This window comes from Capsicum annuum, chromosome 7 (assembly GCF_002878395.1).
Source record: "Capsicum annuum cultivar UCD-10X-F1 chromosome 7, UCD10Xv1.1, whole genome shotgun sequence".
Taxonomy (NCBI): Eukaryota; Viridiplantae; Streptophyta; class Magnoliopsida; order Solanales; family Solanaceae; genus Capsicum; species Capsicum annuum.
The window spans coordinates 13,310,697-13,322,066 of record NC_061117.1 but is presented as its reverse complement, the minus strand read 5'-3'; the positions used below and the strand labels follow the sequence as shown (position 1 = coordinate 13,322,066).

At 39.5% G+C, this 11,370-nt stretch overlaps 1 long non-coding RNA gene across 1 annotated transcript; it reads right to left on the bottom strand.

The window, feature by feature from the left end:
* Positions 1–3,618: 3,618 nt before the first annotated feature.
* LOC124900030 lies at positions 3,619–10,972 on the bottom strand. The gene is made up of 2 exons (XR_007057605.1): positions 10,541–10,972; positions 3,619–3,898 (listed from the first exon to the last, which is right to left on the bottom strand). It is a non-coding gene; the product is annotated as an uncharacterized LOC124900030 (long non-coding RNA).
* Positions 10,973–11,370: the final 398 nt, after the last annotated feature.

Sequence of the window (11,370 nt, the reverse complement as noted above, 5' to 3'; positions counted from 1 at the left end):
TGAAAGACACTGAACTGATTATACTGAACTGGACTGGCCTGATACAGAGTTTACTGAGTTTTCCTAAGTTCTGTAACTGGCTGAGAGTACTTCTGATTGTGACATGACTGATACTATCCTATTACTGACACTGGTTCTAGGTAAATAGCTAAATTATCGAGTATTAAATACCTCTAGGACTCAATAGCATGAAAAATAAAGCAAAGCATAATCTTGAATAATATAATAATGTTCACTTGGTCATAATTCATTCATAAAGACATTCCATCAAACACTTGTAATACATTAACTTGTACATATACTAGCATGTCATTATTGAATCATTTATTTCACATGGACATTCTATCAAACACTTGGGGAGCATAACTTAATGCACATATAACATATAAACATGGCAACTGCAATGCCCAAACTTGCAATTTCATGGATTCAACATACAATTCATATAATTTCCCCCTAAATACTATTCTATTTTCATGAATCTTATCACAATCATGGATTGAAAACAAAATCAATATCATAGATGCATTAATCACTTTATAAATTCAAGAGTTTATCAAGATAATCACATATTTATTATACATGCTATTTAATTTCATGAAATCTGCACTTAAGTCATGGATCTTAACCCAACTAATATCAAGAATATGAATTCAATCTAATTCAAACATGGAAATCATAAATACTCAATCTTTGTACTTTGAAAAAGGATTCTAGGACTTCATGGGTGAAAGGAACCCATGAATGAACATCTAACATACCTGAGAAGAACAGTTCTTGAAGGTTCTTGGAGAGATTCTTGGGAATTGACCTTGATTCTTGAACTAGGGTTTTTGCCTCTTGAGAGAGAATGATTTAATTTGGAAAAAAACTGAATAAATAATGAAGTAACTAGGTGGTATTAGAGGTGACTTTCATGTTAAAGGCTGACTGGGGTGAGGGGCAAAAGACTTTAATGCCCTCATATTTAAAACTCGGAATTACTGAAAATTCTCAATTTTGGCACCCGGCGCAACGCGGCTCTATCGCGCCGTGTCACTAGAAAATGACAGCTGAAAAATTGCATGGTAGCGTGATGCGGTGGTATCACGTTGCCACTTTATTTGTGAACCAGAAGTGCACCGCGACGCAGTGGAATCGCTTTGGTACACTGAAAATTGACAATTGCTAATTTGACACACTCCGCGATGCGCTACGGGCCTGAATGACGGTGTTCAACAACTGAAACTTAAAATCGCCATAACTTCTTATCCGGTTATCGAATTTAGGCGAATTTTGTATCGACGGAAAGCTTATTGAATTTTCTATGCAACAGAAAGTCAAAATCTTAAAAATTCCACATGTATAAAAGTGTATTCATATTTAATGAAAGCCTTTGATATTTTTGGGACGAATTTAAGCTAGGTAAAAGTACGGGGTGTTACAAACACAAACTAAGTGATTAAAGCAACTAAAAACTTCATTTTAAGGTCTACGCAACCTAAAATTCTAGGTAATGATTCTAATTATCCTAAAAGAAAGGAATTAGGCACCCTAAAGGGTCCGCTAACTACGGTTAATCGGCCAAATTTAGATTAGATAAGGAAATCAAATATTAAATTAAGAAAAGAAAATAGATAAGGCATTAAAAAATTACTTTTATAAGATAATATATGCTAATTACTTATTACTTATGAGAAAAGATTAGAAAAACTTTAAGATAATCTCATCATGAAACTTAATTTTCAAAAATTACCTAAAATAAGATTTTATACTACCTCCTAAAATGATGAAACTTTACTTTGTTAAAAAGAATGTTATTTAAAATCAGTTCTTTACGAAAGCTTTCAATTAATAATTGATAAAGTTAATTATGTTAAGGACTTTACATTTTTTTTCATTCTAAAAAAGATTACTCTTTTTCTCTTTTTCTTGATCAAATTTTACAAAAACATAGGTAAATAAAATTATTAATTATCCTATACTAAATGAATCGTATAAAAATTAAGTGCTTAGATCCATATACTTGAGAATTTATTTTTTTATTCTTTATTAAGGAAAGGCTTATGTTTTAAACAAACATCTTTGTCATTTGAAATCTTAAGATAAGGCCTCATGTAATCAAATCGGCAAAATTATAATTTTCACATTTAAAATTGATGAAAATGAAATTGGCTACCCTATTCAAAGTAGTTAAAACCAATTTCCAAGTCTAGCTATAATACTTAGCCTACCGCAAAAATCTATTATTTTATTAATTCAGCATTAGTAACTAATGAGAAACTAGTTTTAATTCTCAATATAAGGCCTTTTACTCTAAATGGTATGCCTTTTGTTTACCAAATTTTAAAACTTTAAATGATATAAATTAAACGCCTAAGCCTAGTGATTATGCTAAAATCAATATCTAAAGGGACAAAGAGGAAAACAATTAAATTTACGATCATACTTAACAATGTATACTAGTTCAAATAAAAACAGACAAAAACACAACATTTTGAATAATAATGTGAAAAAATGTTTAAATGAGAATAATAATGAATGTCTACAGAGATAAATAAAGCTCGAAAGAGGGAAGAAGCACTAGACTGCTAGCAAATTTGACTTAAGAATGTGGAATATGCCGCCTTGCCAGAATGAGAGGCAATGTTGAGTCCTATTTTGAGACTCGATTAGAGAGAGGTTTAATTGGAAACTCATTTTCTCCAAAGAGTACATGTAAAGAAAGGGAAAATAAAGATTAGAAAAAGAAATTTTTTACCAAACAATGCAAGCCGAAGGTTAAATGCCCTAATCTGGACATGAATTTTCAATTTCGCAATTCTTTAAACGACACAATTTTAATACCATGAAGAAAATGCAAAAGATCCTATCAGATGAGGGAAAATTATATTTACAAACCTTTAAGAACTTAAACTTCACCACATAAGATCTAAACAAGAAATAAATTAGTCATTGAGAAACCATTTGGGTTAGTCATCCCCTGCATACTAAAATTATCTATTCAAACTATTTGCAGATTATAAACGATATTAAATTTCTTATATTGAATTTAAATGAGCAGGGGCGTTAACAGGCACAACATGATCTCTTTATTTAGTTGGAAAATATCCCTTGATGTGATTCCTACTAAAAAACACTAAGCACGCAATTCGTATCCTATATTTTTTTGTAGCATCAAAGATAAAATATAGCTGGTACTTTTAATGTTATTTTGGCATATTGACAAACATTTGTGGCTTGATTAGTGAACTACCAACAACATAATCTCTGGCACAAAAAAAAATTCAAGAGGAAAGAAATGTAACGTACAATTTTACTAGAAAACAATAGAGTAAGCCAAAACACAAATGAGTTCTAGTATGCTATTTAACTCCCATAACATAATTAGTCTAGGTAACGATATAATTCATGTTCACAGAATCCTTCCAACAGTTGCAACTAAATATACTACAGAAACTTGCAACATGATCCAAAATTAATGACATGGGCACACGTGTAACTTTCTTATCACAATCTCAAAATTTCCTTCAGACGACAAAACACTTCAAGCTATTTTTTGCTAATTTTATGCTAACCGAACAACAGAATAAATTTGAACCAACACGTATATGTAGATTTAACGAAAAGACCAAGTTATTTGAACAAGACATATATATTAATATAATACGGTTATGATACATACACAGGAAAGGGTAGTCTATCAAACATGCCTGTTATAACAGATAATTAAACATACTTTATTTTCAAGATTTATACAGAAACAACACACATATGTGAAATATGAGACATTGGATGAACATGACATCCTTAATCGATGAATCCATCTGGACGAAAGAGAATAGAAGAGTTGTTTGAGTTTCAGGCTGCTGGCTTACATTATTTCTATCAAACTCCTCATTGATAACAATACAAACAGCTGGAAATATTATAGAGAAATTATGCAGAATTCGTTGTCAAAAACTAACTCATGTTTCACCAATCCAAGAAGAATATGAGTAAAGTGTAATGGTGATGAAGAAAATGTACCAAATAATACTTTGCGGGAGTAGAAGAGACGCTAGACATGAGATATTAAAGAATTTAGAGTAATCTGCTGGAAGTAATACCTATACATATTTGCATAATTGGCGAAGTGTTATACGAGTGACGGAGAAAATGAAGGAAAATATGAATACCATGAAACTGGGATGGTCAAATATATGGAAAGGATCCAAATCATCAGAAATAAGTAACATGGATTTGAGCATGTTAGCCAAAATTAAGATCAAATATCATAAACAACAGTAAAAACAACATCCAGAAACAAAGTCTTATTTTTCTCGACTTTGAAGAACGAGGAGCAGTACTAACACACAATCCCAAAGGAGAAATAAGACATGCAGATAATATTCATTTACACAACCGAATTAGAAAAAATGGGAACAAAATAAAGGAGGGTATTCACGTACTCCTCCTAGAGCTCACTCCACAAAAATAACAAGAAAAACAAAAAAGGTACTCAATGGACAACAAAATTCTGAGAAACATACCATCCTATAGAGATGTCTACGGCTTATCAAGACAAATAAAATTTCTACTACTCAAACAACAACAACAACAAACCCAGTGTATTCCCACCTAGTGGGGTCTGGGGGGGTAAGATGTACGCAGTCCATACCTCTACCTCTGAAGAAGTAGAAAGGCTGTTTCCAATAGACCCCCGGCTCAAGGCACGAGATACCACACAAACACATAGTAAAGCACAGAAGCAGATTACATAACATAAATACGGCACCCATAAGTAATATAAAACAGAGGAAAGCAGAGGAAAGCACACAGCTTCGTAATAAAACATGGAACACGGAACACGGAATCATAACAGGAATAAAACCCCCACCAAGTAATTCCCTACACTAGCGACCCAAACTGGTCCTAGTCCTCTGCCGTAATTCGCGTCCTTCAGACCTTCCTATCTAGGGTCATGTCCTCGGTGAGCTATAACTGTTCCATGTCCCGCCTAATCACCTCACCCCAGTACTTCTTCGGCCTACCGCTACCCCGCCTAAAACCATCCAACGCTAGCCTCTCACACCTACGGACCGGGGCATCCATGCCCCTCTTCTTCACGTGTCCGAACCATCTCAATCGTACTTCCCGCATCTTGCACTCCACTGAAGGCACACCAACCTTCTCCCGGATAGTCTCATTCTGAACTCTATCCCCTCTAGTCAGCCCACACATCCAGTGCAACATCCGCATTTCTGTCACCTTCATTTTTTGGATGTGGGAGTTCTTAACTGGCCAACACTCCGCTCCATACAACAAGGCCGGACGGACTACCACCCTGTAGAATTTGCCTTTAAGCTTGGGCGGCACCTTCTTATCACACAGCACCCCCGATGCGAGCTTCCACTTCATCCATCCCGCACAATACAGTGCGAGACATCCTCGTCAATCTCTGCGTTACTCTGGATCACGGACCCAAGATACTTGAAATTATCCCTCTTACATACCTCCTGTGCTTCCAGCTTCACTACTACCTCATTTTCCCGCCTCACGTCATTAAACTTGCATTCCACATACTCTGTCTTGCTTCTGCTCACCCTGAACCCTTTAGACTCAAGAGTTTGCCTCCACACCTCTAATTTGTCATTCACACCCCCTCGAGTCTCATCTATCAGAACTACATCGTCTGCAAAAAGCATACACCACGGCACCTCCCCTTGAATACGCCGCGTCAACACATCCATCACCAACGCAAACAAAAAGGGACTAAGAGTAGATCCCTGATGCAATCCTGTCGTGACAGTGAAATGCTCTGAGTCTCCTCCCGCCGTCCTCACCTGGGTTTTCGCTCCATCATACATATCCTTAATTGCTCTGATATATGTCAGCGGTACTCCACTCACCTCCAAGCATCTCCAAAGCACCTCCCTGGGGACTTTGTCGTAAGCCTTCTCCAGGCCGATAAACACCATGTGCAGATCCTTCTTCCTTTCCCTATACTGTTCCACCAACCTCCGTACCAGGTGGATTGCCTCCATCGTCGAGCGGTCGGGCATAAATCCGAACTGGTTTTCCGAAATAGACACTATCCGTCTCAGCCTCACCTCGACCACTCTCTCCCAGATCTTCATAGAGTGACTCAATAACTTAATCCCCCTATAGTTATTGCAACTCTGAATGTCCCCATTATTCTTATAGAGCGGGATCATGGTACTCCACCTCCAAGCCTCGGGCATCTTTGCCGTCCTGAAGATTTCATTAAACAATCCAGTCAACCACCTTACACCAACCTCTCCAACGAACTTTCAAAACTCCACCGGTATCGCATCCGGCCCCATCGCCCTACCCCTTCGCATCCTGCGGACAGCCTGTCTAACCTCTTCTACCATAAAACGTCTACAATAGCTAAAATCCCGACACTCCTCTGAGTGCTCCAGTTCCCCTAACACAATAGCTCTATCCCCTTCGTCATTCAAGAGCCTATGAAAGTACGACTGTCATCTCCTCTTAATGTGGTCGTCCTCCACCAACACTCTACCGTCCTCCCCCTTAATGCACCTCACCTGATCGAGGTCCCGACCCATCCTCTCCCTAGCCTTAGCGAGTCTAAACAACTTTTTCTCCCCTCCTTTCCCCTGTAACCCTGCATACAAGCTCTCAAAAGCGGTCATCTTAGCTGCCGTGACTGCTGACTTAGACTCCTTCCACGCTAGCTTGTACTCTTTCCTGTTTACCCGCTTCTCCTCTTCGTCCTTACTTTCCACCAACTTAGCATACGCCCCTTTCTTGGTCCCCACTTTCTTCTCTACCTCTTCATTCCACCACCAATCCCCCCGATGGTGCCCGGCCCGGCCCCTAGAAACACCCAACACCTCACTTGCATTCTCCCTGATGCACCTTGCTACCCTGTCCCACATACTATCCACGTCCCCCTACACTCCCACACCCCCATTCCCGCCAGCCTCTCCCCTATCTCCCATGCATTCACTAGCATCAGGCCGCCCCACTTAATTCTAGGTCTACACTCCTTACTCCTCCTCTTTCTATTCTTCTTTATACCCAAATCCATAACCAAGAGCCTATGCTGGGTCGAAAGATTCTCACTCGGGATGACTTTACAGTCCTTACACAACACCCTATCCCCTTTCTTAAGCAACAAAAAGTCAATCTGGGTCCTGGCTATCGCGCTTCGAAAGGTGATCAGGTGCTCGTCCTTCTTCGGGAAGCCCGAGTTCACCACCACCAGCCCAAAGGCCCTTACAAACTCCAATAGGGTCGCCCCCTCATCATTTCTCTCCCCAAAACCAAAACCACCATGCACATCACCAAAGCCTCCCGGTAACGCCCCGATGTGCCCGTTGAAATCCCCTGCTACAACAATCTTCTCCGAACTAGGCACGCCTCTTACCACCTCCTCCAAAGCCTCCCAAAACCGCATCTTCTTCTCCCCCTCCGATCCCACTTGCGGTGCATAAGCACTACACACGTTCAAGGTAAACCCCCGAATGACCAACTTAATAGTCATCAACCTATCGTTGATCCTCTTCACCTCCACTACCTGACCTCTAAGCTCTTCATCTACTAAGATGCCAACTCCATTCCTACGCCTCTCGCTCCCAGAGTACCACAGCTTGTAACCATCCACATCCCTAGCCTTAGACCCTACCCACTTGGTCTCTTGGACACGCAATGTTGATCCTCCTCTTCCTAAGAATCTTCACAAGCTCTATGGACTTACCCTGAAGGGTCTCTATATTCCAAGACCCAACCCTCAGCCTACCGTCACTATCCACACGCCCTCCACTACCCCTTCCCCCGCGGCCAACCCTTGGCCTCCCTCCCACTCCCGCCCTCTCCTCATCCCCCGCCCCAACCCCCTCGGACATGACCCTATCCACCCATTACCGCCCACAGCCACAACTACACGAAAGTATAAGAAAATATAAAGATATACAGATATACACGGTGATAGTATCAAAGCAGCAGCAAGGAAATACAAGGCTCACACAAATTCCAAGAAATACTCCCGAAACAAAACTATACTCAATTAGGGGCAAACACCACTGGACTCAACCCCCACAGCCCCAAATACAGATTCCCAGCCGATAACCCAATCCTAAGCAGTGCAAGAAACGACCACAGCAACAGCAACAACAGACAACAGACAATATCCACAAATCCCACGCAAGTCAAGGTACAGGGGCTACTACTAGCATAATACGAAGCATGAAATATGAAATAATGAAATAAAATGAAATATGAAATAACGAAATAACAAAGGTTAGAAGTCACCGGGTTACGCTTGTAGACCAAGCCGGAAACCAATCCCAGTATTGACCGGCTTCCGGGGGATTCCGGTGCTGAGATGGAGCTGCGGCTGCTGGAGACGGAGCGGCGGGTGCAGACGGAGTTGCGGCTGAAGATCGAGCTTCGGCTGTTGGAGACCAAGTTGGCGGCTGGAGACCAGGCGGCGGCTGGCTGGAGGCCGAGGTGGGGGGGAGGGCTGGTGTACCCCGCCGGGGGGGGGGGGGGGGGGCGGAAAAGGGCGCGGGGGGGGGGGGGAACGGCTTGGAACCGGCGGTCGGGGGTCGGCGCTGGGGACCGGAGGTCGGGGCCGACGCCGAAGGTCAGCGACGGCAACGGGGCGAGCGAGAGGGAGAGAGGGTAGGGAGAGAGAGAGAGAGAGAGCCATTAGAGAGAGAGAGAACCGTTAGCGCGGCGCCGGAGGTCGGCGCCGGGGACCGGAGGTCGGGTCGGGTCGACGCCGACGGTCGGCGGCGGCGATGGGGGCCGGGGACCGGTGCGAGAGAGAGAGAGGGTAGGGAGAGAGAGAGAGAGAGAGCCGTTAGAGTGAGAGAGCAACGATCCTTACATCCAAGAATCAAAATTTCTACTACTCGATTAATGTTTTTCTGCTACTATAGATATAAAATTATAAATAGACATTGAAGAATAGATAAGGCACAGGAAAAAAGCTCGTGACAATAGGTTAGTGCATCATAGAATGTCTTCAACTAGGACGCTTTGAAAATATTAGCTACACAAAGGTAAAACATAAGTATAGAACTACAACTACAGAATGTTAGGCAAGAATGCCATTGTTGTTGCTTTACTTTACAGGAATTTAAACAAAAGAAAACAAAGAAATCAAATGGAGGAACAGTGAAGTTTGTGACGAGGAAGAGGGTAGTATTGTGACGAGGAAGAGGGTAGTAATAACTAATGAGGGAAATCTTATCATGCTCGTTAATTCAACGAGGCAAGACATACCAAAAGATGCCTTATGGAGCATAGCCTTCCGTATCTCCACAAGATCATATTCATTACATAACAACAAAAGGGAGTGGATTCCTTAATATGGAGTATTTTAGATACAAAATCGACACATACAGTAAACCAAAGAAACTTGACGACCCAATGTTTTATACGCAGGTGATCAACAATAATACTAAGACGGGGTAAGCAACATACATTCACAGAAAACATGTTCATGTACAAAATTATTTTTTCTAGAGTCTATGATAAAAACTCAAATTTTGGTCGAAATTCATCCAAAAATGACAAGTTCGTGAAATCTAAATGAAATGAAAGAAAGGATAATGCAAGTGAACCGGAAGAGCAAATTCATACGTTTAGACGTAAGGCAACTGTACGTTGAAACAAAGGATAGTCAAGGCAACATGATGTTCTTGAACTCAATTTGCCAAAAGTAAATAACGACAATAGTCTAATTTAAATCCAAAAAGAATCATGTATTCTCCAAGGAAGAACAAATGGGATGAAAAGAGATAGAGACAAGGTGAGAGAATGGATTTTACTTAATGGATCAACATGCTCTTCATTTTTTACCAGACACAGCCTTCCAAACCAAATTGTTTACTCTAATCTACAAATTTTTGGACATTTAAAGGCAAAAATAAACCCCACACAGTGACCAAGTTGACTGAATTAGAAAGCCAAAATAGATTATTGTTTCACATTTTCCATCTTCAAAACTAATCAGTTGACAACCCGACCAACTACACAATACAAAGATGCTTCGAATGTGACTTCACAACAAACCAACTTGAGTGAATCAAAAAGCCAAAACAGATTATGGTTTCACATTTTTTTATCTTCAAAACCAACAGTTGACAACCTGAATAATTACACGGCATATGATTTGCTTTAGATCTACATTCGAAGCCAAGCGAAATAAAACAGACCACTCTAATTGAAACTTCAGATTTTAAAATATTCCAGCTAAACCATAAACTAAGATATTTCATAAGCAAAATCCATGGTGAACGCAATAACATAACCAGACACTACGTTATCTCATGTTTATGTTCATGCTCAGCCGAAACCCAAACGATCAATGAACCATCAAAATAAATATAATATACTTATATGCGATAGAATTTATTTAAGCTAAGTTTCAAGTCAAGAACTCTTTATGAGCACATTATTCAAAATATAACCAAATGACCAGAAACTACTACACATTTTGTACCAAAATCACATTGAAAAAATGGTTAATTCCAAATCAAACGAGCAGAATCTTAAAAAAAAGTAAATAAGTAAAGATTATTACTGGATGTTGTGCAGTGAACTAGGGGATCCAACGTCAAATTCTGACGAGATCATGACCTCATCAATTCGAACTCGAATTCAACTCCAATTGAGAAAATAAAGGTAAACAGGGAACTTGATGTCTCCTCCCCCAATGAAGGAATAGGAGGTTGTATTTATAGGCGAATAACGTAGCTCCAATAGCTTCTTCAAGAAGATAAAATTGAAAATTCAAAAAATAAAAAGAGAGAGAAAAGGAGTAGAAGTCTTCATCTTGAAGTGATAGAGAAGACAATTGGGTCTGTAAAAGCCAAGGATTTCAGCGGATTTGCTGTGATTGAGGTGATGGAAGCTTGGTTTGGTTGAATTTCACATGAAGAAGAGGAGATTTAGGGATGTGTTGGTTATATTGCTGATGTTTCTGTTATTTTTAATTGATTAAAGGTGATAATGGTAAAATGGGTCGGGTCAAAAATGTTGTTATTCGGCTGGGGGAAGATTTGGTTATAGGTAAAACCGTTTTGGGCTGGTTTCAAGTGCTGGGCTACCATAATGGCCCAAGATGATGCATAAATGAATTAAATTTGCAAGAAATTTAATCTTTCCCCCTCGTTTTTACTTAATTAATTTATCGATCCTTCTTTTGCCCTATTTTTCAATGTATGTATTATATATATAAATTCACACAAACATAACCATATTCAGAAAATATTATAAAAATATGAAAAAAAAATTGTTTAGAATTAAAAGTAAAAATTAGCATACTAACATTTAATAGTTATTGCGATTTCAAATATATATATATATATATATATATATTGTTGAAACTAATATGAATGATAAAAAATATTA